Source organism: Haematobia irritans, chromosome 1 (assembly GCF_050003625.1).
Source record: "Haematobia irritans isolate KBUSLIRL chromosome 1, ASM5000362v1, whole genome shotgun sequence".
Lineage (NCBI taxonomy): Eukaryota > Metazoa > Arthropoda > Insecta > Diptera > Muscidae > Haematobia > Haematobia irritans.
The window spans coordinates 59,099,899-59,123,614 of NC_134397.1; the positions used below are offsets into that span (position 1 = coordinate 59,099,899).

General features: G+C 29.6%; 1 long non-coding RNA gene across 1 annotated transcript in view; it reads left to right on the plus strand.

Moving 5' to 3' along the window:
* Positions 1-4,798: 4,798 nt before the first annotated feature.
* LOC142221025 (uncharacterized) overlaps positions 4,799-23,716 on the plus strand; it is a 58,087-nt gene continuing 39,169 nt past the window's right edge. Inside the window, exons 1-2 of the long non-coding RNA XR_012717940.1 lie at positions 4,799-4,925; positions 5,151-6,109. This is a non-coding gene — a long non-coding RNA (uncharacterized LOC142221025). The remainder of the gene's footprint in view (positions 4,926-5,150; positions 6,110-23,716) is intronic.

The following is a 23,716-nucleotide window of genomic DNA, read 5'->3' on the forward strand; positions in this document are numbered from 1 at the left end:
ATTATAGGGGTTCATACAGCCAATTCATTAATGGTACTCAGGTAATTAATTAAAATTAGAACAACACATACGTTTTAAATGTGCATTAAAATCTTGTTAAGGACAAGAATGGTAATTTTTTTGCACCATTCTTTGAAAGTAACCTACTAACCGACTCTAGGCGAGAATCGAGTTCAATAGAGATGATGATTGAATGTCAAGAGTGATTAAAAAGCAGCTTCAAAAGCAGCTGATCCTTAGCCTATACAGGGTCATTGGCGGATTAGCTTGAAGATGTTTCAAATATACAGGTTGGCTGATATATAATTCAGCAAAGTAAAGCGTTATATATACCTGAGTAGGTTAGGTTAGGTTAGGTGGCAGCCCGATGTATCAGGCTCACTTAGACTATTCAGTCCACTGGGATACCACATTGGTGAACTTTTCTCTTTTCACCGAGTGTTGCCCGATTCCATGTTAAGCTCAATGACAAGGGATCTCCTTTTTATAGCCGAGTCCGAACGGCGTTCCAAATTGCACTGATACCTCTTAGAGAAGCTTTGAAACCCTCAGAAATGTCACCAGCATTACTGGTTTGGATAATCCACCGCTGAAAAACTATTTGGTGTTCGGTCGAAGCAGGAATCGAACCCACGACCTTGTGTATGCAAGGCGGGTATGCTAAAGGGTGATACGGTCAAAATTTGGTCAAGGGAAAACGCGTGTAAATCGGTGAAATCGTTTATTTAAAAAATCAAATTAAATTTCTTTTTCAAGTTCAATTAGTATAAAATTCAGGAAAAATATTCAGTTAGGCTTTCGCTTTTCCAAATCCGAATTGCCGGGCCTCACGCTTGACACCTGCGATCAGATTTTGTACAGCCACCTTGTCCACCTTCTTCGCCGCAGAAAGCCAGTTTGCCTTGAACTGCTGCTCGTCCTTAGCAGTTTTTTTGGTCTTCTTTAGGTTCCGCTTGACAATAGCCCAGTATTTCTCAATTGGGCGGAGCTCTGGCGTGTTGGGAGGGTTCTTGTCCTTGGGAACCACCTGCACGTTGTTGGCGGCGTACTCCATGGCCCTTTTATCGTAATGGCAAGATGCCAAATCCGGCCAAAACAGTACGGAACAACCGTGTTTCTTCAGGAAAGGCAGCAGACTTTTATTCAAACACTCGTTCATGTAAATTTCTTGTTTGACAGTCCCGGAAGCTATGAAAATGCTGCTTTCCGGACTCTGTCCGAGGGAAATCAACAATAATTGATTGGTAAGCAAAATTCAAGCGTGGTGAAATGAGCACGGAGGACGGTGAACGCAGTGGACGCCCGAAAGAAGTGGTTACCGACGAAAACATCAAAAAAATCCACAAAATGAATGACCGTAAAATGAAGTTGATCGAGATAGCGGAGGCCTTAAAGATATCAAAGGAACGTGTTGGTCATATCATTCATCAATATTTGGATATGCGGAAGCTCTGTGCAAAATGGGTGCCGCGCGAGCTCACATTTGACCAAAAACAACAACGTGTTGATGATTCTGAGCGGTGTTTGCAGCTGTTAACTCGTAATACACCCAAGTTTTTCCGTAGATATGTGACAATGGATGAAACATGGCTCCATCACTACACTCCTGAGTCCAATCGACAGTCGGCTGAGTGGACAGCGAACGGTGAACCGTCTCCGAAGCGTGGAAAGACTCAAAAGTCCGCTGGCAAAGTAATGGCCTCTGTTTTTTGGGATGCGCATGGAATAATTTTTATCGATTATCTTGAGAAGGGAAAAACCATCAACAGTGACTATTATATGGCGTTATTGGAGCGTTTGAAGGTCGAAATCGCGGCAAAACGGCCCCATATGAAGAAGAAAAAAGTGTTGTTCCACCAAGACAACGCACCGTGACACAAGTCATTGAGAACGATGGCAAAAATTCATGAATTGGGCTTCGAATTGCTTCCCCACCAACCGTATTCTCCAGATCTGACCCCCAGCGACTTTTTCTTGTTCTCAGACCTCAAAAGGATGCTCGCAGGGAAAAAAATTGGCTGTAATGAAGAGGTGATTGCCGAAACTGAGGCCTATTTTGAGGCAAAACCGAAGGAGTACTACCAAAATGGTATCAAAAAATTGGAAGGTCGTTATAATCATTGTATCGCTCTTGAAGGGAACTATGTTGAATAATAAAAATGAATTTTGACAAAAAAAAAATGTGTTTTTCTTTGTTAGACCGAGGACTTATCAGCCAACCTGTTAATTTCAGGCAAATTAGATAAAAACTACGGATTCTAGAAGCCCGAAAAGTAAAATCGGGAGATCGGTCTATATGGTGTCTATATCAAAACATGGACCGATACTCATCATTTTTCGCACACATCTTTATGGTCCTATAATACCTCTGATATCCAATTTCAGGCAAGTTGTATAAAAACTACGGATTCTAGAAACCCAAGAAGTAAAATCGGGAGATCGGTCTATATAAGGGGGCTATATAAAAACATGGACCAGTACTCACCATTTTCGGCACACCTCTTTATGGTCCTAGAATACCTCTAGATACCTAATTTCAGGCAAATTGGATAAAAACTACGGATTCTAGAAGCCAAAAAATAAAATCGGGAGATCGGTCTATATGGGGGCTATATCGAAACATGGACCGACACTCATCATTTTCGGCACACTTCTTTATGGTCGTTAAATATGTCTAGATTTCCAATTTCAGGCAAATTGAAAAAAAAAAACTACGGTCTCTATAAGTACAAGACCCCAAATCGGGCGATCGGTTTATATGTGAGCTATATCAAAACCTGGACCGATATAGCCCATCTTCGAACATGGCCTGCGTGCAGACAAAAGATGATTCTGTGCCAAATTTCAGGACGATAGCTCCTGTAGCGTGATTACAGAAGACTGTAGTGTGATTACAACAGACAGACAGACGGACATGCTTATATCGTCTTAGAATATCTCCCTGATCAAGAATATATTTACTTTTTGGAAGTGCTTTTAAAGTTGTGCCTTTAGAACGACGCCCAAATTTTTTGCTGGGAAAAAGTGTGGAACTACTTTTAGTTGCTTTTTTATACATTAATTGTCTAGTTATGTTGAAGTCTGATTTTTTATTCATTTTTATACCCACAACCATAGAATGTTGTAACACATCGAAATATCGATTTCCGACTATTTGGGCGTCGTTCTAAAGGCACAACTTTAGAAGCACTTCCAAAAATGTCCTCACAAAGAACTTAATTATTTTAACTACACAGGAAGTTGTTTTGATTAAATTTTTTATAACTCGTTTTTTCGTATTTTTAATTTTATTTATAGGTTAAAAAAGAGTAAGCGTTTATATAATGGTACAAACTTTTCAAATTTTGCCGCAAAAATGCTAAATCCATTCTAGAAAATTTTAATAATATTAATAATTTTTTAAAATATTCGAGGTCAAATGTTTCAGACATGCGTAATAATGCATTAAAAATCATAAAAACTTATTAAAAAGATTTATTCGGGAAAGAATCACAAAATTTTTAATTCAAATTCAAATTTTAAAATTTTTCTGGGGGGTCTAAGCCCTCTCCCCAGAGGCCTTCCTACGCTTATGGAAGAACCCCATTTTTGAGTTATGGTATTGAGTCCTTTTGGAAAATCCATGGTCTGCGACCCAAATGACATGTTCTCGATAATATTTGGGATTTGACCCCACTGTAGATGAATAGTACTAATAGCGGGGAACGACCATTGCTCGTACGGGCGTCCATACCATTATCATTGGCTCTGGTGGCCGATCGAAGGTGTACATTTTCAGCTGACCCCTTTGGCAAGTAAATCCGATCATTGTGTTTGTTCGCAAACTGCTCAATTTGGAACGATTTCTCATCGAAGAAAACAAAATTCGATAATTGGTGATAAAAAGCATCTGGCAACTCTGTTGTTGACAATTTAGGTTGTATACAGGCTGGTCTCCATTTAATTTCTCAACAAAAATAGCTTAAAATTGTTTAACTATTTTCTATTCCCCTTATGTTAAAAAAATTAAACTTTAAACCTACTTTTTAATGTAAAGCATTTCTTTAAGAGCAAATATATCCGAATTGATGACAAATGATTCAACCATTGTCTTTAATACGATTTATTTGCTGTTAAGGTAAGTACTATGTTTGCTCTTCGCGTTGAAATTTTCGTGGTTACTTTATTAAAACAGCTCAATACAAAGCAGATAAATTGACTCAATTGATGCGCAGTTTCTTGTTCCTCTAGATTTCGACAAGACGTTACAGGAATAAGTTTGTTATCAATTATAATTTTGATTATTTAAAGAAAAGTAATCGCGAAAAAAAAATTGGTTTTCAACTCGAAAACCGAACATAGTACCCACCTTTAAACAAAAATATTTAGCAACAAAAGGAAACTTTGCTTGTCTAAAATTTCGTTCCTGAGAAAAGAAACTTCTTCTTTCAGTGTATGCCAAAATAATTAGTTTGAAATTTTTTCAACCTCTCTACCATTTATTTCCTTTTTTTTCTTCTTACCCACTTGAATGTCCAACATTTGGTAGAATTTCATTATAACGTCGTAATATTCTTCTTCCCTAGGAAGATTGAAAACAACGTGGTCGCAAATGTTCGATTTGGTATGACCGTCATGTTTGAACGAGCAAATTATGTTGTACTCATTGGTGCTTAATGCTGTTGGTAGAAAGACTGGCTCAAGTTCGTTTCGCCATTCGTATGAGTTTGTCCCGATGTTTTTGGCGTTTTTGTTTTCAGTATGTGTATGTATGTGTGTGTGGTTGTGCGTTTTCTTTCTTCAAAAGAAAAAGAAGGGCAAACTTCAATTTTAAGGAAACATTTTTTCATTCGCGCTCGCTCCTTGCAGAGGAACAGTACGTAAAGCGCGGCTCATGAAGTTAGTGCGAATTGTGGGAAAAGAAAAAAAATACAAGAAATTTATAAGTGTGTGTTATGTGGTGATAAAAGATTTGGCTCGGACCTAAGAAAGCAACATGTGAAGAGGACTCATATTAACAACGTGTTGCTTCTAACGAATTTTTTTTGAATTTTCTCGGTGTGTGGTTTTATTAAAATTTTCGTGTGTGAAGATAAAACAACATTAAATTTTGCAATGTAACGGTAATTTTAAAATAACAATTTTTTTTAAACAAATATAAAAAATTTTAGAATGAACAATAAATAATATAATAACCGTTATGCTATTCATCGAAAGACAAAGAGAGTGAAGAGTATATTTGAACAATAATGTCGTCTGATGGAAATCCCTTCTCGAAAAAAGACAAAAACTACGAATGTTGGTGCTTTATTTAGAAAAACAATTTCCCATATCAGCTGGCAACACCGAACAATAATAACCGTTGTAACAAATCTATTTGGTGGGTGGAGTAAGGCAAACCAACCAACCATACCTATTTCTAACCATTTTAGATTTTTGATTTACCGTTAGTGTTGGTATTTCTTTCACTATGCCTATGCCTAGAGAGACCTCTCTCCTTATTTTTTCACAAGATGAAATACCTATTTCTTGATACAAAAAAAATCTATGTTTATTATTCTTAACCGTTATTTGAGAAGACGATTATTACTCTTGGTCATTTGTTGTATGTGTACACATCAGTGATTTTTGAGTTGTGTTAATGTTTCTGCTGACAGTGCAATTTGTTTCCTTCATTATGAAATGAAAAATATTCCTCCTCCAACCGCTTCACTCAAGCATCATTTTCTTCATCATCGTATGCTTTGAGTTGTATTTTTTTTTTAAATTCCCCCTTCATCTGATCATGATCTCCTTTTGTCATAATCGACATGAGAAACATAATAGGACAGTTTTTGAAAATGGATTACCAAGAACGAAAAGAAGAGATGACGACAAAAAAAATCCTGAGTCGTCATTATTGAAATATTAACATCTTCATAAATATTTTGTATTTCGCTACACCGCTACTTCGTTTTGCATGATCTTTGTTTGACTTACTCCTCACTTCAGCAATGTACTTGATGATGAAGAGCACTCGCTAGTTCCCTAATAGATTTGTTACATCGTCATTGCAAAACCGAGAAACCCATTAGCACGAGTTGACATTGACTTTATTCTCTCGTGAGAGTATAGCAGTTCTGCAAACGAGGTAATTTATTGCTTTTGTTGTATTTTTGTGTTTATATTATAATAATGATGTTACATATTTGCAACGTATTTCCGGTGTTACCATATTGCTAGTATTTCATAGAATTCATAAATTCATTTTATTAAAAAAACCTATTGATTTATAATAACAATGTATGTTATTATTCTAATTATAGTTCAGTTTGTTTTAGAACACAAATTGTACACAAAAAAAAAAAAAAAAAGTGAACCCTCTAGGGCACCAATTTAATTCTATTTTTTCCATGAATTGATTTTAATCATTTTTGCGTACATTAGTTAAATAACTAAAAAATAATGCTATACATTTACTAAATTCGTATATCCCACAGAATTGTTCAGAATTTTTCTTAAAATTTGTAAAATTTACCACAAATGCCTTAATATGGCGCTAAGGATATTTTTTTAAATTTTGAACTCCAATTTTATTCTCAAATTACGAAAAAAAGAAACAAAAATAATTGGGCCTAAAATTTTTTCGTGAATTTGTCGAAAAATATTTACTTATTTTATATCGTCATTTCATTTCGGCGTTTGTAATACAATTTAGTTCCATTTTTATAAAGTTAACTAAAAAGTATTAAAAATCAGTTCTATTTTTGGCTAAATTTTCTAAAGAAATAAAATTTTGACAAAATTTCCTAAAGAAATGAAATTTTGACAAAATTTTCTATAGAAATAAAATTTGGATAAAATTTTCTATAGACATAAAATGTGAACAAAATTTTCTATAGACATAAAATGTGGACAAAATTTTCTATTGAAATAAAATTTGGACGAAATGTCCTATAAAATAAAATGTTGACAAAATTTTTTATAGAAATAAAATTTTGATACAATTTTCTATAGAAATAAAATTTTTAAAAAATTCTCTATAGAAATAAAATTTGGATAAAATTTTCTAATGAAATGAAATTTTGACAAAATTTTCTATAGAAATAAAATTTTGACAAAATTTTTTATAGAAATAAAATTTGGATAAAATTTTCTATGGAAATGGAATTTTGACAAAATTTTCTATAGAAATAAAATTTGGATAAAATTTTCTATAGAAATAAAATTTTGACAAAATTTTCTATAGAAATGGAATTTTGACAAAATTAAAATAAAATTGGATAAAATTTTCTAAAGAAATAAAATTTGGACGAAATGTCCTATAAAATAAAATGTTGACAAAATTTTCTATAGAAATAAAATTTTCTATAGAAATAAAATTTTGACAAAATTCTCTATAGAAATAAAATTTGGATAAAATTTTCTAAAGAAATGAAATTTTGACAAAATTTTCTATAGAAATAAAATTTTGACAAAATTTTTTATAGAAATAAAATTTGGATAAAATTTTCTATAGAAATGGAATTTTGACAAAATTTTCTATAGAAATAAAATTTGGATAAAATTTTTTATAGAAATAAAATTTGGATAAAATTTTCTATAGAAATAAAATTTTAACAAAATTTTCTATAGAAATGGAATTTTGACAAAATTTCCTAAAGAAATGAAATTTTGACAAAATTTCTATAGAAATAAAATTTTAACAAAATTTTTTATAGAAATAAAATTTTGGATAAAATTTTCTATAGAAATAAAATTTTGACAAAATTTTCTATAGAAATGGAATTTTGACAAAATTTCCTAAAGAAATGAAATTTTGACAAAATTTTCTATAGAAGATGGTTAGTGGCACTAACCGAAATATTGGAAATAAATATTAAAACAAATCAATAATCGATTGTTTCTATGACCTGAAGCCGAACAAAATTAATAATCAGAATAGAAATAAAATTTGGATAAACTTTTCTATAGAAATAAAAATTTTAATAGAAATAAAATTTTGCTATCGAAGTAAAATTTTGGAAAAATTTTATCTTTTAAATTATATTAATTCAATATCGAAAAATGGTCCGCTGGTACGAAGTTTGGTCCAATTTTGGAAAAATGTTGGTCCAAGATAAAAATTCATTGTGGCAACGCTGTTTACCATATTGCAAAAAAAAACTTCAAAAATGTATATATGTAGATTGAAAAACAACATCGTATAACGAAATTTTACAAATAATAATTAATTACAAGGTTCACTAATAAAACAAAACTACACAATTAAAAACTTAGTTGAATTTCAAAAAATATTCAACTAAAAATTTAATTGATTCAATAAATTTTTTAATTGAAACAAAAATCAATCACAAAAATTAATAGTATCAATTAATTTCGTAATAGACTTTCAATAAATTTTTTTATTGATATTATTTTGTTGATTGAAGACATTTCAATTAAAAATTAATTGGATCAATTAATTTCGTGATTGAAGATAAAATATTTTTTTTTGCGTTTTCTTTTCAATTTATCTATATATAAAAAAAAAGATCCTGCCTGTCTACTTTTACCATACAAATTCATTCGATAATCTGTCAATAAATTGTTTTTCAAATGGTTAGAATATGTTTAACTTTATACCATATTTACAGCTTATGCTTAGTACTAAGTTCGTTTATGCGAAAAACGAATATCTTCATCTATCTCTGTAAACTCAGGGATGTTAACTTATTTATGCGAAATAATATGTCTGTCTATTTTTTCGTGCGAAAAATCCAGGGTTGTATAAATATGAGTCTGAATATACTCAAAACAAAGATTTCGCATTTATTCCGCGCTAATGTTTTTTATATGGAGCGAAAACGTGATCTTAGTACTAGGCTTTATATACAAACTACTATTGGGACCAAAATTTTCTTATGCTAATTAATTTTTATACCCACCACCATAGAATGGTGACGGGGGTATAATAAGTTTGTCATTCCGTTTGTAACACATCGAAATATCGATTTCCGACTATATAAAGTATATATATTCTTGATCAGGGAGAAATTCTAAGACGATATAACGATGTCCGTCTGTCTGTCTGTCTGTCTGTCTGTCTGTCTGTCTGTCTGTTGTAATCACGCTACAGTCTTCAATAATGAAGCAATCGTGCTGAAATTTTGCACAAGCTCGTCTTTTGTCTGCAGGCAGGTCAAGTTCGAAGATGGGCTATATCGGTCCAGATTTTGATATAGTCCCCATATAAACCGACCTCCCGATTTGGGGTCTTGGGCTTATAGAAATCGTAGTTTTTATCCAATTTGCCTGAAATTTGAAATCTGGAAGTATTTTATGACCATAAAGAGGTGTGCCAAAAATGGTGAGTATCGGTCCACGTTTTGGTATAGCCCCCATATAGACCGATCTCCCGATTTTACTTCTTGGACTTATAGAAACCGCAGTTTTTATTCAATTTACCTGAAATTGGAAATCTAGAGGTATTGTAGGACCACAAATACGTGTGCCAAAAATTGTGAGTATCGGTCCATATTTTGGTATAGCCCCCATATAGACCGATCTCCCGATTTTACTTCTTGGGCTTATAGAAGCCGCAGTTTTTATTAAATTTACCTGAAATTGGAAATATAGAGGTATTGTAGGACCACAAATACGTGTGCCAAAAATTGTGAGTATCGGTCCATATTTTGGTATAGCCCCCATATAGACCGATCTCCCGATTTGGGGTCTTAGGCTTATAGAAACCGTAGTTTTTATCCAATTTGTCTGAAATTGGAAATCTAGAGGTATTTTAGGACCATAAAGAGGTGTGCCGAAAATGGTGAGTATCGGTCCATATTTTGGTATAGCCCCCATATAGATCGATTTCCCAATTTTACTTCTTGGGCTTCTAGAATCCGAAGTTTTTATCCTATTTGCCTGAAATTGGAAATCTAGAGGTATTTTCGGGTCACAAAGAGGTGTGCCGAAAATGGTGAGTATGGGTCCATATTTTAGTATAGCCCCCATAAGAACGATCTCCCGATTTAACTCCTTGGGTTTCTAGAAACCGTAGTTTTTATCTGATATGCCTGAAATTGTAAATATTCTGGTATTTTAGGCTCACAAAAACGTGTATCGGATTAAGTTTTTATCGGTCCATTTGGTAATGCCTCCATATAGACCGACTTCACTTCTTGAGGGTGTAGAAGGCGCACTGATCATGAAAATTGCTTGAAACTCAATGTAAAATTTCCAGATTTTACTTCTACAGATTTAAGATTTCAAATCAAGACGTTATTTTATAATTTTCTTGCACACTTACAAGAGATGTTAATGATTCCTCTAAAACTCAAACAAAAATGGTTCTTATAAATCCAGAATCTGATATAGTCTTCATAGGTGAAATCTTTAAATTTATCTTCGGGAAGTGTCCACAAGTCCTCAAGCCCTCCTGAAATTTCAAAGGAAACCCTAATAATTGGTTCATGGTGGTGGGTATTTAAGATTCGGCCCGGCCGAACTTATTGCTGTATATACTTGTTTAATGGAATAAAAGTTTAGAAAAAAGGCAACATTTTTACACGGGATTTATCTCGAATACTATAGGTTTTTTTTTCAAAACATTTTTAATTTTATTTTAATTTTATGAAAAATTATAAATAACAAATACGTGGGGCCGATATTTCGAAAATTACACTCAAATAAATTTATTAGTAGACATTACACTAAAATCTACTAAAGCAGCAAGGTTAGGTTAGGTGGCAGCCCGATGTATCAGGCTCACTTAGGTTATTCAGTCCATTGTGATACCACATTGGTGAACTTCTCTCTTACTAAAGCAGCAAAAAGTTTACTGGAAAGCATAAAGTTGAATTTTCGAGGGCTGGATTTATAAGAAACCTATTCATTTTCCGTTGAATAAATTTTGAAATCTTAGTAGGACCTCTCGCATCCAGTTTTTGATCAGGAATGGGAAATAATATTTTGAAGCTTCACTGCAAAAATATATGAATCAAACAGTCGATAACGACGTGTCATATCTTATGGGTAACAAAAATTTAGCGGAAATTGGCGATGTAAATAATCAATGAATGACAGTGAAATTTTTATATACGAAAAAAAAATCAGTTATTTTAAATTTATTATTGTCATTAATGCTGTTTTTCTGTATATCGAACGATAGGCTTCTTTCTTATTTAAATAGAAAGAAATTTGATTTTGGTTTCTCTATGTCGAAAGGCGATTCACTTCACATTTTGTGCCCAGTACGAAACGAACACATACAATATGTGCCAAGAGAAAAGTAAAAACATTGTTAGAATTTGAATGAATTCTCAGGTCAAAATTTTGAAAATATTCATTTTTGATAATCAATGAAGAATTTTCATACAAACTATATGACCTTTCAAAAATGCAGAAACCCAAATTGATTCCATATTGAGTGACTGATTTTCTATAGACTGAAAATCAAAAACATGGTATACGCTTTTTTCACATGGCACGAAAACATAAAGATCGATAACAATGTTTCGCAATATTTTTGGTGGAAATTTTTTAGAAAGTCGTCTAGCATACAATAAATGTTGTAATCGGTGGTTTTACTAGCAGAAAGAAAAATAGACAATTTTTGCAAGATTATAAGTCTACATTAAAAACAATTTTGCCAAGTACAATTTTTTGAAATTATTGAAATCAGCAGTATTTTTTACATCACCTTTAATAACACATAAATCCCAACAATTGCGTTTTACTTTTAAGAAAATCTCTTTTATCACTTTTTTGATTTGATTCACTGATAATGGGGATGTTTACAGATTAGGACACACCTAACTCCCCAAATAGAATGGAAATCGAAGACCACCCATTAACATTTATAATAAGAAATTTATTCGACCATAAATTACCCAAGGGCACAACATGTACAATATTCCCAAAAAGTAAATTCTCCTTAACATACTACAACCGAATAACATCCCCGAATAGTTATTAGATATGGAATGTGAAGAGGCCACTTGACAATATGTCACAAAACATTTCATTGCATTTTTTATGATAAAAGGGTAAATTTAAAAAGTTCTTAGAAAGTTGATACTCGTAGTGTTAAATGGAAGCATTGTGAAACACCAAAAGTAAATTGTTAGTAAAAAAAATCACACTGAAAAAAAGTGAACACTATACTTCACTAAAGCTGATTTAATTGTTTTTTTAGTTCGTGGAATTTATCACAATGGACCGAATAGTCTATGTGAGCCCGATACATCGGGCTGCCACCTAGCCTAACCTAGTTCATGGAATTATTACGTTTTAAGAAAGATTTTATGGCTTTAATAACTTTTTGCGTTAACTAAAACAGAGGAAAAAATTATACCCAAGTGAAGCAAGATTAACTAAATTCGTGTCTCCTACACAATAGTTCAGTATTTTTTAAAATTTGTATATTTAAACAATAATGAGCTCATCTTGAACTTCGTATGGCACTAAAGCCATATTTGCAATTTTGAACTCCAGTGTTTTCTTTCAAGCTACGAAATTTCCTTTAATAAGTGAAAAATAATAATTTTGTCTAATAAAAATTGTAAATTTTTAAACAATTATGCGCTCATCTTGAACTTCGTATGGCACTAAAGCCATATTTGCAATTTCGAACTCCAGTGTTTTCTTTCAAGCTACGAAATTTCCTTTAATAAGTGAAAAAAAAATTATTTTGTCTAATAAATTTTCTTGAATTTGTCGAAAAAACTTTACTTATTTTCGTGAAATCGGTGTGATATCTGCGTTTCTAATTTTTTCTAAAAATAACAAAATTTTCTCTCCTGGTGGGTTCACTGTTTTTTCAGTGCAGTCAAATCAAACATGTATGTTTGGTCGACATCTTTCTGTTTCTATATGAAGGAGTTGCCAGATCGAAACAAAACATTTTGCTGTTTATACCGCGTTTTTTGGGCTAGGCTAAGAAGTTTCCGAACTGCCCTCGTATATTTTAATTCGGATAAATAAGTTATACGGACAACAAAAAATTTTGCAAACATTGTAATTTTTATTTGTTTGAAAACATGAAAGCAGACACATCCAAAGAAAAACTACGTTCCTATTGAACGAAATTTTAGACAAACGATTTTTTTTCTTTCTTATAAAGTATTTTTTCTAAGAGCGAGAGAGATAACAAATATCTCTTAATTTTTTGCGGTTAAAGAAAATTCTTTCCTCAGAAAAGAAAACTTTTCTTTCAGTAGTACATACTTTCCAATTTAGACAACTTTTATTTACAATTAAAGCAAACAATATATTGCTGATCTACACACAAAATAATTCTGATTCAATCACGAAATTAATTGTTCCAATTAATTTTTTAATTGAAATGTCTTCAATCACAGAAAGGATAGTATCAATTAAAAAATTAATTGATGGAATTAAAAAATTAATTGATCCAAATAAAAAATTAATTGATCCAATTAAAAAATTAATTGATCCAATTAAAAAATTAATTGATACTATTAATTTGTGTGATTAATTTTTGTTTCAATTAAAAAATTTGTTGAATCAATTAAATGTTTAATAGAATATTTTTTGAAACTCAATCAAGTTCTTAATTGAAAAAATTTACGTGAATTTTTTTTCTGTGTAGGCGTAAAAATAGAAGTTTATCAGCACACATTTATTATTTGTATCCATCTACTCCAACCATTAGCATGCCATGGACTATTTAGCAAAAATTTTCTCTTAGAAAATTTAATATATTTTACTGTTATAGCAAAAACAAATGTTAAAAGACAGCAATTAGTCTGTTGAAAAATACCAGTCGGATTTATAAAGAGATTTTTTTTTTATAAGTATTTCAAAGCATCACATCAAACATTTTTAGGAAATTATGAATTTTCAGCAGAAAGTCTGTTAGTTCAATAAAAAAGGGGACCCACGGTGGTGCAATGGTTAGCATGCCCGCCTTGCATACACAAGGTCGTGGGTTTGATTCCTGCTACGACCGAACACCAAAAAGTTTTTCAGCGGTGGATTATCCCACCTCAGTAATGCTGGTGACATTTCTGAGGGTTTCAAAGCTTCTCTAAGTGGTTTCACTGGAATGTGGGACGCCGTTCGGACTCGGCTATAAAAAGGAGGTCCCTTGTCATTGAGCTTAACATGGAATCGGGCAGCACTCAGTGATAAGAGAGAAGTTCACCAATGTGGTGTCACAATGGACTGAATAGTCTAAGTGAGCCTGATACATCGGGCTGCCACATAATCTAACCTAACCTAACCTAGTTCAATATTGGAGCCATTTGCTGAAAATTCTATTTTGTTTGCTATTATTAACAGAGATTTTTATGTGAGTGTAATTGAATTGTAGACCTTCATCAAACTTTTGACATATTTGTAATGGTTCTGATATTAAGAAATTAAAAAAAAAATTTCTGATCTGTTGGTTTTGGTCATAAATAACAGAGTTTTTTTCTTTGGGCCTAATAATTTATTTTCTAAATTGTTTATGAATATTTTTTCTTTAGTCCAAAATTAACAATTACTAAATATTATATTGACTCTATTCTTGAAATCGGCCTTTTTGGAGATTGTAGGGTTTTTAACAGCAGAAACGAGTTTATCCGTTACTTTTTTGTGACTTGTTCTAAACTGCTAAAATTGTTTTACAAATATTCACATATAAGTTAAAATAAAAAAATATTTTAATTTCAATATGAAACATTTTTTTTTCGAATATTCATATGTTAGAAAAATTATTATTGCGTCGCATAAAAAAAAACGAATGACATTTTCCAGATGAATGTCTTGATGGGGTGATTCTCCAACAAGAGGCAAAATAGATATGGGGGGAGATAAGCCAGTAAATTATCAATGACGCAGTTAAGCATAATCTCTTAACAAAACTACAAACATGTTTTAATCAATGGCAATTTTGGGAAAGGGTAAGAAAGGTTTCCGGAAGATGGGGAAAGCATACCATTGAAATCTTATTACGATTTTTCTTTTTTCTCCATTGTGGGTTATGCAGAACAAAAATATTCCCTTTTTTACCATTTCATCTTCATATCATGACTCATTGCATGTAATATGTGCCACCATCCACGATAATTCAATTTTTGTGTTTTGTTTAGTCGAAAGAGGGAGTCAAGTGAAGTCAGTGATGGGAAGACTATAGGGATGTCAATTTGGATTTATTATAGGTATTTTGGTATTTTACGTTGGTATTCTTTTCAATTGCAACTCTTTCCATAGAAACGTAGAAAACTTTCCATAGCTTCGTAAACGTAATTTATACTGTTATTTAATAGAAAAATTCACAAATACGTATTTTGATTACTATTGTGATTGAACTAACAATAATTCAGCATCAAGACTGAAATTTCCAGTTGATTTTCTTACATTTCATTCAGGGTATACTCTCATTAATATTATTGTAATAATTTTATTTGTATGTTTATATAAAGGAAATATCATTTATAATAAGTAACAGCAATACTTGTGTGGTGATTTAGTTTTTTTTTTTGTTTTTATTTTAAATTTGAGGATGTTTATGATTAGAATTTCTATGTATGGCATCCCTAATTGCTGTTTTGGGGTCCAGATTTTTTTGTTTGCCTTTGATGTGCAATGTTCTTTCTTATGTTTATGGACACATTTCAACCACCACGTCATCATCACGTGCTTCACAAATTGAAAATGGCAAATGAAACGTTGGTCTGAATCTGACCGAAAAAGGACCATTCGTCTAAGCCTTTGTTATGGATAGTTTTTTTTATTAATCTTAAGAATAATCTTTAAAAAGTCAATAGAAACGGAAATCATTGTAAATATACACATACCCCAAAATGGTACTTGAGGAATATTAATAGACAATTAAGAAGTTTGCTAATAGAATAAATTAAAATGTCGTCTAAAGACATTTTTGAAATTATTAACATAAAATCGATTGGCCAAAATATCGACATTAACGACATTTCTTTGACAAATCGTCGATGGTAAGCCAACTAACGACGACGCCATAGGTATACATTAAATTATATTTTATTGTAGTAATTCACAATAATTTACTAGCATGGATTATATAAATTGAGTTAACCTCAAATGATAATAATGTGGAGATGTATACTGTCTCTTGGGCCATAGGTACCTGTATTTAAAAACTAATTTTCGATTTTTGTATCAAATATCGACATTAACGAAATTTCTTTGACAAATCGTTGATGGTAAGCCAACTAACGACGACGCCATAGGTATACATTAAATTATATTTTATTGTAGTAATTCACAATAATTTACTAGCATGGATTATATAAATTGAGTTAACCTCAAATGATAATAATGTGGAGATGTATACTGTCTCTTGGGCCATAGGTACCTGTATTTAAAAACTAATTTTCGATTTTTGTATCATAGGTATACATTAATATTTTATTGTTGTAATTCACAATAATTTTCTTGCATGGATTATACAAATTGAGCTACTGTGTATATTTATACTACCTCTTGGACCATAGGTACCTGTATTTAAAAACTAATTTTCGATTTTTGTATCCCTACTTCGATTATATGAGCATTCACAATATTCTAGAAATTTATACTAATGAGCTGGCCTAAATAGGGCATAGGTGACATCATATGTTTGTATTACCATAGACCAATTAAGGTATAGACAGCGCTGTAGTTTGTCTGCACACCGTAGAGGGCTCTTTTCCGTCTGCAATTGAGTGATTTTTTAATTTGGCTTTAATTTGTTTTCTTTCCTTTGTTTTCTTGATGAAACACCAAATATTGTAAAAACATATAAAATTCTATACATCCACACCTTTTTTGTAATGCAAATTGACTGATTTGTACGGTAATTCTCGTTTTCCAAAAAAGAAATTGAGTCGCTTGACTGCGCAATTGAGTGGAATGACTGCAAATAAACAAAACCATGGTGAATTATCAAGGTATGTCTCTATTTTAATTGGTCTATGGGATTACCTTCATTTTATTATAATAGTAATTCACAATAATTTGTTAGTATGCATTTACAAATTGAGCTAACATCAACTGTCGAGATTTGTTGTTGGATTCAACAACTAATTTTCCATTTTTGCATCTCTTCTTCCATTAACATCTCATATTTATATCTGTATTCACAATAAACCGCTAGTTTACAACGGACAGGTTGACAACGGACAAATGACAACATAAGAATATTCTTGAAACTACAAAGAAAATAGGTGACACCATATGTATACATTAACTTTCACTTTATTATAATGCCAATTCACAATAATTTGTTAGTATGCATTATACACATTGAGCTAACGCCAAATGATAATGCTATGGATATTTTTACTGCCACATGAACCATAGGTACATGAATTCAAAAACTATTTTTCGATTTTCCATTTCCTACTTCCATTATATCTGCATTCACAATAATCTAGCAGATTATCTGTATTGAACAGATTTAACAAATGACAACAAAAGTATATTCTTGAGATTTGTACTAGTGAGCTGGACTATAAAGAAAATAGGTGGTGACATATGTATGTGTAAACTTTCATTTTACTATAATAGTAATTCACAATAATTTGTTGGTATTATACAAATCGAACTATTCTCAAATGATAATGCCGTGGGTATTTATTCTGCCCTTGGACCATAAAAAACTATTTGTCGATTTTGTATCCCTATTTCCATTATGTCTGCATTCACAATAATGTGCCAGTTTACATTGGACAGATTGAGAAATTAACAATAACATAAGAGTATTCTAGAGATTTATACTAAATAAAGTGGAACGAATGATGCCATTTTGAATACCAGGCTCATTCACTTTAACATAATTAGCAATTTTTTAAATTAAATCATGTCCATAAGTCACAATAATCTGATACTGCGAATCGAAGAAATATAATTGTGATTTATTAAAACATAAAATTACTTTTTTATTAATACTAGTATACTTTTTTGTACGATGTATTTGCTATGTATAATCGCTGTACAAAGCAGATCTTTAATGCACATCTCGCCAGTGTTGACAAGGTGGTTTGTTTTCAGGTAGCAGATGATTCACGGTAGCATTAGGCTGGAGCCGTATAGGACTAAACGAAAACTCAATACTTAGTTATCTGGAGCATATTCAAAATTGCACAACAATAGCAATAAGTGAAATTCTATATTTTTAATACATATAATATTCATTATTCACAATAAATGGTTATTGTGAATAGATGAGACTTCATTTTACTGATGAGATTTGAATAAATGAAATGGTCTGAATAGACCAACAGTGCGAGGATGTTTTGGATAGCTTAAAATGTGTATGTTGTATTCAGTAATAAAAGAAAACAGACCTACCAAAGGCACAACTTTAAAAGCACTTCCAGAAGATCTACTCCCAATGATGTTCTTTATTTTAACTACCCAGGAAGTTCTTTTCATTCAATTTTTTAAAACATGTTTTTTCATATTTTTAATGGGTAATTTTAACTTTTTTTATTTCAAATTTGTTAAAAACAATATAAGAATTCATAAAAAGGTACAAATTATTTAAATTTTGTCGAAAAAAATGCTAAATCCTATCTGAAAAAATTGTAAATTTTTTAAAATATTTGAGGTCAAACGTTTCAGACAAGCGTTAGAATCCATTAAAAATTATGAAAAATTATTTATTTGACAAAATATCACAGAATTTTTTAATTTACATCCAAAACATTGAATTCGGATCACACCTAAAGAAGTGATGCAAACTCAGTGCACCGGCTGTTGAAATGGAGGACTTCCGTCCTATTCAATTCAATTTTGAACCACTTCCGGATCCAAAAAGAACATTTTCATTACTTTTTTGGCGACGATTTTTTTGCTGGGTATATTATAGTTGTCAAAAAAAAAAATACAGTGAAACCTCTCAGAAGTGAACACCCACGGTTGACTAAGTTTTTTCCACATTTGGAAGATGCCCAATTATGAGAGGTTAATTTTAATGTGTTAATATAACAAACAACTCACGACAATTATCCACTTTTTATCCAAGTTGCAGAGGTTTCACTGTATTTATAAATTACCGAAAATGTTCTATTGTGATTCGTTGATTTAGTGAAATTCTGTATCTTTTAAATGCTGAATTCTTTTTCTAAGAAAATAATAGATTGGGTAGGCAAGAAATACAAAAATGTTTTGACCAACCATATACTATATAACCTTCCTATATCTCCTTTAATGATGACAACAATATATCAAGATAAAGAAACCAAATTCAGTTGGCATGATTATATAAAGATTGAGAATCAATATGGTGGTACCCAAAAACAACAACAAATGATCAACCATAGTGTAACCTTTTTTTCAGGCAGTTAATAAACGTTCGATAGCAAACCAACTCAATTTTCTTGGCTCCTTGAAATATGGGAATCGAATTTCAATGTCTGTCTGTCCGTCTGTCTATCCATTCGACTGTCCGTCCTTCTTTTGCAAAATTTCCAATGGCACCACACACACACACACACACACACACGTAATCACCTTAGCATTATGGTGTCTTCTGGTGTTTCACCATCATCTCATTTCCAGTAAATTTGGTCCACAAAATATTGTTATTTAAGTGAATATTTCTGTTAAAATGTGGTTCTTCCGTTTAGGTCTTTTGCCCCATCACACATTCAAAGAAATTTTATATACATATGTAGGTTTGTATATTGTTTATGCATATGCTGCTGGGGATACAGAGTGAAATTGTATTGGATTTTTTTTGTTTGGTTTTCATTCAGCTTTGTTTTTGGAAGCCAGATACCATCAGTTTAGATGTGAAGATCAATAAAATTATACCGCCAACGAAAACTAAACCAAAAATATATATCGAATGTAACCCGCTTCTACCACCCTTTTATCCATTTTTACCCGAAACAATTTGGACAATGTTTCGTTATTTTTTTCCGCATCCAATCCTATGGAATTTTGTGTGAGTTTCATCGCGTTGGCTTTTGTGTCATTCTGTTGTAGTATTAAAATTCCTTAATAATTTTCTCAATTATATTAACAAAAGTAAAGAAAAAAAAAAAACAACGTGCCATCTCCTTTTTTTTGGGAGTTTGACTCCCAAAACATATCTTCTACCTGGTTTTCCAACAATCATGGCAAATCTTTGTTCTTTTTATTTATTATCGATTATCTATAATTTTTATTGCCATTTCGTATTGTGACATAAATTCTTTGCTTGTATTTCCCTATTGCTCACAATTCTTTAATCATTTAAAGGTGTTTAGTAATAAAATGTAATGTGCTTACAGCCTCTCATTATAAGTAAATTAATTGATTTAAAGGAGTGTGTGCAAGATCCAATCAACAGTATTTTGTGACATCTGGCAACACTATTATAAAATTTTGATCAAATTTTCTATAGCAAAAAAATATTTGAAAAAATTTTCTGTACAAATAAAATTTTGACAAAATTTTCTGTACAAATAACATTTTGACAAAAATTTCAAAATTTTATATAGAAATAAAATTTTGACAAAATTTTATATAGAAATAAAATTTTGACAAAATTTTCTAAAGAAATAAAATTTTGATAAGATCTTCTATAGAAATAAAATTTTGACAAGATTTTCTATAGAAATAAAATTTTGACAAGATTTTCTATAGAAATAAAATTTTGACAAGATTTTCTATAGAAATAAAATTTTGACAAAATTTTCTATAGCAAGATAATATTTGACAAAATTTTCTATAAAAATAAAATTTAAACAAAATTTTCTATAGAAATAAAATTTTTACAAAATTTTCTATAGAAATAAAATTTTTAAAAAATTTTCAATAGAAATAAAATTTTGACAACATTTTATATAGAAATACAATTTTTACAAAATTTTCTATAGAAAAAAATTTTGACAAAATTTTCTATACAAATAACATTTTGACAAAATTTTCTATACAAATAAAATTTTGGCAAAATGTTCTATAGATATAAAAGGTTGACAAAATTTTCTATAGATATCAAATGTTGACAAAATTTCCTATAGATACAAAATTTTGACTAAATTTTCTATAGATATAAAATTTTGATAAAATTTTCTATAGCAAGAAAATATTTGTCAGAATTTTCTATAGAAATAAAATTTTAACAAAATTTTCTATAGAAATAAAATTGTGACAAAATTTTCTATAGAAATAAAATTTTTACAAAATTTTCTATAGAAATAAACTTGTGACAAAATTTTCTATAGAAATAAAATTTTGATAAAATATTCTTTAGAAATAATTTTTTTTTCTAAAGTTTTCCATAGAAATAGTTTGACAAAAAATTTTTTAGAAATAAAATTTGGCATAATTTTCTATAGAAATAAAATTTTAACAACATTTTCTACAGCAAAAATTTTGACAACATTTTCTATAGAAATAAAATTTTGACAAAATTTTCTATAGAAATAAAATTTTGACAAAATTTTCTATAGAAATAAAATTTTGACAAAATTTTCTATAGAAATAAAATTTTGACAAAATTTTCTATAGAAATAAAATTTTGACAAAATTTTCTATAGAAATAAAATTTTGACAACATTTTCTATAGAAATAAAATTTTGACAAAATTTTCTATAGATACAAAATTTTGACAAAATTTTCTATAGATACAAAATTTTGACAAAGTTTTCTATAGAAATGAAATTTTGACAAAATTTTCTATAGATATAAAATTTTACCAACATTTTCTATACAAATAAAATTGTGACAAAATTTTCTATAGAAATAAATTTTTTTCTAAAGTTTTCCATAGAAATAAAATTTTGACAAAAAAAAAAATGTTAGAAATAAAATTTGGCATAATTTTCTATAGAAATAAAATTTTTACAACATTTTCTATAGAAAAAATTTTTACAAAATTTTCTATAGATATAAAATTTTGACAAAATTTTCTATAGAAATAAAATTTTAACAAAATTTTCTATACAAATAAAATCGTGACAAAATTTTCTATAAATATATATATATTTTTTTTTTGTAAGTTTTCCATAGAAATAAAATTTTGACAAAAAAATTTTTTAGAAATAAAATTTTGACAACATTTTCTAGAAAAAATTTTGACAAAATTTTCTATAGAAATAAAATGTTGACAAAATTTTCTATAAAAATAAAATTTTGACAAAATTTTCTATAGAAATAAAATTTTGACAAAATTTTCTATAAAAATAAAATTTTGACAAATTTTTCAATAGAAATAAAATTTTGACAAAATTTTCTATAGAATTGAAAAGTTCACAAAAATTTTTATAGAAATAAAATTTTGACAAAATTTTCGATAGAAATGAAATTTTGACAAATTTTTCAATAGAAATTTCCACCGAAATAAAATTTTGACAAAATTTTCTATAGAAATAAAATTTTGACAAAATTTTCTATAGAAATAAAATTTTGACAAAATTTTCTATAGAAATAAAATTTTGACAAAATTTTCTATAGAAATAAAATTTTGACAAAATTTTCTATAAAAATAAAATTTTGACAAATTTTTCAATAGAAATAAAATTTTGACAAAATTTTCTATAGAATTGAAAAGTTCACAAAAATTTTTATAGAAATAAAATTTTGACAAAATTTTCGATAGAAATGAAATTTTGACAAATTTTTCAATAGAAATTTCCACCGAAATAAAATTTTGACAAAATTTTCTATAGAAATAAAATTTTCACAAAATTTTCTATAGAAATAAAATTTTCTATAGAAATAAAATTTTCACAAAATTTTCTATAGAAATAAAATTTTGACAAAATTTTCTATAGATATCAAATGTTGACAAAATTTTCTATAGAAATAAAATGTTAACAAAATAAAATTTTTACAAAATTTTCTATAGAAATAAAATTGTGACAAAATTTTCTATAGAAATGAAATTTTGTTGTTGTTTTTATTGCAGCTTAAAACCATACATTGACTAAACTACAAGTGTAGCTTAACCAACAGAGGAGAAGAATGTTTGTCAAATTTATTTGGGCAAAGCCCTATAGACTGCAAGATGGTTGGATGGACGCACGTTTCGGAATAACCACATTCCTCATCAGCATCCTCTACTTGCAGCAAAACTATCAACCAATTATCAGAATAAATTCAGGCAGTTCATTAAACCCAACAATGAACCACACTTGAACCTCCCGAAAAAAAGGTTTTTAATGATAGCCGGCTTATGCCGAAATAAATTCAAAACAAACATAAACATTTTGACAAAATGTTCTTTAGAAATAAAATTTTTACAAAATTTTCCATAGAAATAAAATTTTGACAAAATTTTCTATATAAATAAAATGTTGACAACATTTTCTATAAAAACAAAATGTTGACAAATTTTTTAATAGAAATAAAATTTTGATAAAATTTTCTATAGAATTAAAATATTGACAATATTTTTTTTAGAAATAAAATTTTGACAAAATTTTCTATAAAAATAAAAGTTATATATACAATATTTTCTTTAGAAATAAAATTTTGACAAAATTTCCTATAGAAATAATATTTTCTATAGAAATAAAATTTTCTATGTCAAAAATTTTGACAAAATTTTCTATAGAAATAAAATTTTGACAAAATTTTTAAAACACAATAGAGATTTATTGTGAATAATTTTAAGAAGAAATTTAAGAAAAATTAGAAAAAAAAAATAATCGTAGTTTTGTGGAAAATTATATATAATTTTTCTAAAATTATTGTCAACTCATTATTATTTGAGAATTTTATCCATTACAAATTGAAATATTTATTTGGGATGTTTTAAACCTTAAAATACAAATTTTGGAGTTTTTGTACCCAAAACAAAACAAGCCTAAATACG